The 6568-nt window shown below is 41.7% G+C and overlaps 2 non-coding genes across 2 annotated transcripts; both read left to right on the top strand.

Moving 5' to 3' along the window:
• LOC120272728 lies at window positions 1-107 on the top strand. The gene has a single exon (XR_005540268.1). It is a non-coding gene; the product is annotated as a small nucleolar RNA R71 (small nucleolar RNA).
• Window positions 108-5879: 5772 nt separating this feature from the next.
• On the top strand, window positions 5880-5986 carry LOC120272928. The gene has a single exon (XR_005540460.1). It is a non-coding gene; the product is annotated as a small nucleolar RNA R71 (small nucleolar RNA).
• The last annotated feature ends 582 nt before the right edge of the window (window positions 5987-6568 follow it).

Here is a 6568-nt window from a genome sequence, read left to right as displayed (position 1 = left end):
AACCCATGTTTAGGACATTTCTGCAGGAGCTTCTTAAACCTATCCCATGTCTCAAAAAGAGACTCTAATTCTATTTGCATAAAGGAGGAAATTTCATTCTTGAGCTTTGTAGATTTTCTAAGAGGGAAATGTCGGGCAAGAAAAGCTTCTACTATCTCCTCCCAAGTAGTAATCGATGCTCGAGGTAATGAATGCAGCCACTGATTTCCTCTCCCCTTCAAGGAAAATGAGAAGGCCCTCAGCTTGATAGCATCATCAATAACTCCATTAATCTTGGGCATGTCGCGCACTTCCAAGAAGTTCTCTATGTGATTGTTTAGATCCTCATCGGCCAAACCATTAAACTGTGCCGACTGCTGTAACATTTGGATGAATGCTTTCTTGAACTAAAAATTCTGAGCTATAATCGGTGGCCGCACAATGCTAGATTGTGTACCAAGAACTACAGGTCTGGCATGAATGGACAGTGTCCTCTGTTGCTCATTCTGTTCTACCATATCTAACCCTTTATCTTCTACCTCAGCTTGAGTTTTCTATTCTTGCACATGTTCTTTACCCCTTCTACGAAGTGTTCGTTCAAGTTCAGGTGCTCCTTTAACCAATGTTGAAGGGTTCCCTTGGGTCATAACCTGGATCTGCAACCAAAGAAAGAAAAACAAATCAGAATGATGGAAGAATAAAAAAGTGTGAAATAGAATGAGTAGTGAATAGCTACAATAGCAAAGTGCAAAGTATTTCTAAAATGCCTAGTCCCCGGCAATGGTGCTAAAAAGTTGATAACACCCTTTTGCGTGTGAACCGCAAGTGCACATGTTTTTCAAAGTAATAACACCCCGGTGAGTGGGTAGTCGAATCCTCAGGGAATAGTGATCAGAAACACAAAGATTGCTATTTAAATAGAATAAAGAGGAATTTATAGTGATGTGAAAACAAATCAATGCAAATAGAAATAAGAAAAGAAGAAGGAGGGGCAAATAAAAGATAGGAGAGGCAATCGATGATAAATGGGGCACCCGGACATTGCTCACCCTAGGACTATTGTTTCAAGTGCAAAACCAATCATTATGTTTCCTAACTAATGTATAATGAGTCGTGGTGTGTCACTCATCCACAAGAATTACCAAAATGGATTCTCAACCCTGGTGTCACTCTAAGGGAAAATCAACTCAACAAGCATTCAAGATTGGAACTCAATTAAAACATCATTTAAAGAAAGCATAATAAATGGGTCAAAAAAACAACATCATCCTAGGATTTACAAGTCCAGGTACCCACTAGCGGTTTAGCTAGTGGGTACAATCAATAATGAAATAAAAAGTGACTGGATTTACAAGTCCAGTCACACTCATCCATGGAGCAAAATACAATCAATAATGAAATAAAAAGTAAAAACATGGAATCAATGAATAAAACCACCTTAGTGTTCTTGTCGATGGTCTTGTGGAGTGGCCGTATCTTCTCCAAAGGTACCCTCATCAAGCCTAGGGCAGACCTCACCGGATCGATGCCGACAAAAGCTCTCCCTATAACTCTCTTACAAAGGAAACGCGATGTCGAATGCCATAAACCTCTCCAAAAGCCTATCCAATGCCTCTCCAAACCCTAGCCATGGGCCCCTCCAAAGGTGGAGAAAAGATAGCCAATTTATGGGGAAAAAGATTTTGAAATCAGGCTAAAATCGTGACTTAAATAGGGTTGGAATCGGGCATCCACACGGGCATAAGGAATTTCCACACGCCTATGTGAATCTGCAAAAATTCATTTTTTAGCGGCATATGGAATTTCCGCATCCTCGTGTGAATTTACAGAAATTCATTTTTAGCGATGTGTGAACAGTAACTACTATATTAAATTGCTGTAGTAATTGCTACAGTAGTCCACAAAAATACTCCTGAATCCAAACTTTTCATCGAGGCAACTTAAACGGGCACACGTCTATGCTATAGGTCACGTTGCATCTTCAAGTAAAATCACATTTGAAGGCAAGCTTGCTAGCTTTGCACAAGTCGGAACACATGAGTGTGACTACCTTTGTGCCCCTCCATTTTGCAAATTTCCTTGATCATAACGAAGGTTGGCACACACTCACATGTCTTTGAGCACAACTTGTGTCTTCACATTTGTTCACTCCATGATTCCATCAACAAAGTGCAAACGCAATTTACTTTGCCTTCTTTCTTCCATATTTGTGCCCATAAACCTACATGCACAAAAGAACAGAAATAAATATTTATTAGACATACAATCTGAGAAAAAGTAATGCTCATCGTAAGAAAAGAATACTTTATATTACTAATACACAAGCAGTTATCAGTATCTGTAAAAGCCTCATCATATAGTCCTAGCCGGGTAGAAAGCTGTGTGATGCTCATATTGTAGTGATGTCCAAATGCTCCAAACTGTATGTCGTCGATACTGTCAAAGCTAGGATATGACCGGTCGAACTCGAACGACGCCAAGCCCTCTAGCGTCAATAAACGGATGGCTGGCTCCCTGATCAATAATAACCGCGGCCAACTACCCACTAACAACAATCCCTCAACCTCATCAACCAAATCATCTCCTTGCTGTATCTCTCCTAGTGCACTCATGTCTGGGAACTGGGTCTGCCCAAACTTTAGCTTCGACAACCACTCAAATCGTACTCAAAGCTTAGGAATAGCAAATTTCATACTCTCTATCTCAGGGGATGGCTCACATGGATGCTTGCTGGCCTGCTTCTTCGATCTGGGAGCCATATCTACAAGAATTGAACAAAAATCGATCAAATTAATTTGAAAACCTAATTTTGCAGAAATCCACACAATCGTGTGGAAATTCCACATGCTCTCATGGATTCACGGGGCGTAAAATCCGCACAGTCATTATGCAAAACTCCCAAAAATACATCAAAAGTTTACTAACAATCACTCTAATAGCAACCACCTACCATTTGAATATAGAATTGAAGCACATTCATTAGTTTTAATCGAAATAAATCAAGGTTGGCGAAGAAAAAAGGGAAAGAGGGCTTACTGATGAAATGAAAATGAAAACATTGAACACGGCCAGAAAACTCGAGTGAAATCCCTCTAAATCGATGATGGAAGGTCAGAGAGCGAATGGATGCGTTCACTGATTGTTTAGGAGTGTGAAATTTAAAAGCCACAATAGATTTATAAAGAAAAATCGCAGTCTTTTGTGCTCTATACATCCACACGGGCGTGTGGAAATTACCCATGCCTGTGTGACTCCACAGGAAAGCCTTATACGGGCAGTCACACGCCCCTGTATGCCCTCGAGATGGCACAACTTCTCTCTGAATGCATCCACACGTGCGTGTGAAAATTATCCACACCCGTGTGCCGGACCCATAACGGCACCCACACGCCCCTATGGCTTCTCTGTCCACCTGAGAATTTTTTCTATGTGTTTCACACGCCTGTGTGGAAATTCTACACGGCTGTGGATCTTACCAGGGGTACTCATAGGGGCACTCGCACGCCCCTATGTCTTCTTGTGATGGAGCTCTAAACTCTATAGAGAAACACACGACCGTGTGGAAATTACCCACGGGCGTGTGACCGTCATAAGGTCATTCATAGGGGCATTCACGCGCCCATGTGTCCTTTCAAGATGAGCTCCGAATAGAAACACATGGCCATATGGAAATTCCACATGGCTGTGTGTCTTCTTTGGATGACTTGGAAAATGATTTATAGACTCTGCTGCAAATTTTTGTACACTCATACAAACATAGAGCCTGCTTATGCTATGAAAAACTGACCAGAGAATCATGAAAAACATGCTCAAATGACCAAGAAACTTTGCCAATGACAACTAAGCACAGAAAAACACAAATGATCCGCAGGAAAAACACAACAATAATGTGAAAAGAAAATCAAGACACCAACACTAAAGCTCTCATTCATGCAAACACTAAACTAAAACCTAGGAAAACAGTAAAGGCGTGGATTGCCTCCCAAGAAGCGCTTGTTCTACATCACTAAGTTTGGCGTACATTTTTTTACCCTACGGGGGCTCATAAATGAAGGTTTTCCTCTTACCGACAACCTGAAGGCATGATGAACATAATCTTTTCAAGGTAGAGGGAGAGTTATTGAGCTTGTTACCAAATGAGGGTTCATCACCCTTACTCCATGATTACACATCCCCATTAGCCTTGGGGCACTTCTTGTGACATCTCCTTGCTCACTTCATCTTTTGGAGCACTCTCTTCATGATCCCCGGGGTAAGTTGCACCTTGTCCTCTAGACCAAGCATCAAAACTTCTTCATTCTCCACCTCTTGAGCTAGCAACCCCTTGTACGTGTCTGGACACATCATTTCCTGCACCTCATTGATTAATTCATTAGTAGTGTTAAGAAAATAAAGGGTATCATCAAAGTCAAGAGAATGTCTCATGGCTTCGGCGAGGCAGTATGTCAACTTGTCATCACCAACTTGTAAGGTCAACTTCCCACCGTCCATGTCAATAAGAGCCTTGGAAGTGCACAAGAACAACATCCCAAGTATCAGCTGGACATCGACATCCTCATCGATGTCCAACACTACAAAGTCCACATGAAATATGTACTTGTTGACCTTTACAAGTACGTCTTCGATGATGCCCCTCGGATGTCTAACTATTTAGTCCGCCAACTGAAGTGTCATCCGAGTGGCCCAAGGCTCTCCCAAGCCTAGCTTTTGAAAGAATGTGTAAGGCATGATGTTGATACTAGCTCTTGAGTCAGCCAATGGCTTTTCTTCACCCAAATTACCAATGTTGCACGGGATGATAATGCTTCCGGGGTCCTTCTTCTTGTTCATAGATGCACTCTCCTCTAAGTTCCTCTTGTTGGTCAAGAGGTCCTTGAGAAAATTTGCATAGCGAGGCATTTGAGAAAATGCCCCCATAAATGGGATGTTGATGTACAACTGCTTGAATAGACCCAAGAAATTCTTGTATTGCTCATCATTTTGGTCGTTCTTCAATCTTGAAGGATAAGGGATTTTTGGCTTGTAAGGTGTGGGTGTCACCCCTTTCTTTTTTACTATTTCCTCAACCTCCACGACCTCGGGTGCTTCAACATTGGTCTTCTCACTTGGGAGCCTATCCTGAACTTCATGACCACTTCTCAAACTGATCGCCTTAACATGCTTTCTTGGGTTGGTTTCTGTGTTACTTGGCAAGCTTCCTTGAGGTCTTTCTGACTATGACTTCGCAATTTGCCCCACTTGATTCTCCAAATTATGCAATGATGTGGTGTGGTTGTGAAGTGTAGCTCTGACCGACTGAACCTTGTATCAGATGATTGGATGAATTTGGTCAAAGCTTTCTCTGAATCGGTCAATCGGGTCTCCAAACCTGAAACTCGATTCTCCATGTTTGGGGCTTGTTGTGGGAAACCCGGTTGTGCCATGGCCTTTTGTTACCCGGGGGTACTCCAAGAAAAATTCAGGTAGCTCTTCCAACCTGGATTGTTGGTGTTGCTATATGGATTCCTTGGCCTCTCATCGCATTCCCTAAAAAGTCAACTTGCTCCATGGTGGATGTACCGCCAATAACTATCGGGCAATCAGATGTAGCATGTCCTCCTCCACATCCATTACAACTCGTTATGATCTCTAATCTAGGCGAAGTTAGAGTGTCTAACTTCCTACTCAATGACTCCACTTGGGCTGCCAATGATGTAACCACATCAATCTCATGAAGGCCGGCCACTTTCTTCTTCTCTCATGTATTCTATTGATAGCTATTCAAACCCATTTCTTCAATAAATTACCGGGCTTCTTCAGGGGTCTCATTTCCCATTGTTCCTTCCACGGCAGCATCAACAAGTTGTTCAGTGCTTGAGTTCAACCCGTTATAAAATGTGTGAATAACCATCCATTCGGGGAACCCATGTTGAGGACATTTCTATAGGAGCTCCGTGAACCTATCCCATATCTCAAAAAGACACTCCAATTTCATTTGTATATAAGAGGATATTTCATTCCTAAGCTTCAAGGATTTTTTGGAGGAAAATATCAGCCAAGAAAAGCTTCTACCATCTCCTCCCATGTAGTGATCAATTCTATAGGTAATGAAGGTAGCCATTGCTTTGCTCTACCTTTCAACGATAATGCGAAGGCCCTCAACTTGATAGCATCATCAATAACACCATTAATCTTGAGCATGTTATACACCTCCAAAAAGTTCTCTATGTGATTGTTTACATCCTCAGCGGAGAAACCATTAAACTGTGCAGACTTCTGTAACATCTGGATGAAGCCTGGCTTGAGCTCAAAATTCTGAGTTGTAATCATTGGCCGCACAATAGTGGATTGCATGGAAAGAACTATAGGTCTAGCATAATCTTAGAGTGTCCTCTGTTGCTCATTCTTTTCTGCCATGTTATCAGACCCTTCACCTTCTCTCTCAGCTTAATTTTACTATTTTTCCATAGGTTCTTTTCCTTTTCTATAAATTCTTCTTCAAATATCCGGATCTTCTTCAACCAATGTTAAACGGTTTCCTCGGGTCATAACCTGGAGCTGCAACCAAAGAATGAAAAACAAATCAGAATGATGGAAGAATAAGAAAGTG

The sequence above is a fragment of the Dioscorea cayenensis genome, chromosome 11, assembly GCF_009730915.1.
Source record: "Dioscorea cayenensis subsp. rotundata cultivar TDr96_F1 chromosome 11, TDr96_F1_v2_PseudoChromosome.rev07_lg8_w22 25.fasta, whole genome shotgun sequence".
Classification (NCBI taxonomy): Eukaryota; Viridiplantae; Streptophyta; class Magnoliopsida; order Dioscoreales; family Dioscoreaceae; genus Dioscorea; species Dioscorea cayenensis.
The sequence above is the reverse complement of the archived record's forward strand: the minus strand, read 5'-3'. Positions and strand labels throughout refer to the sequence as shown.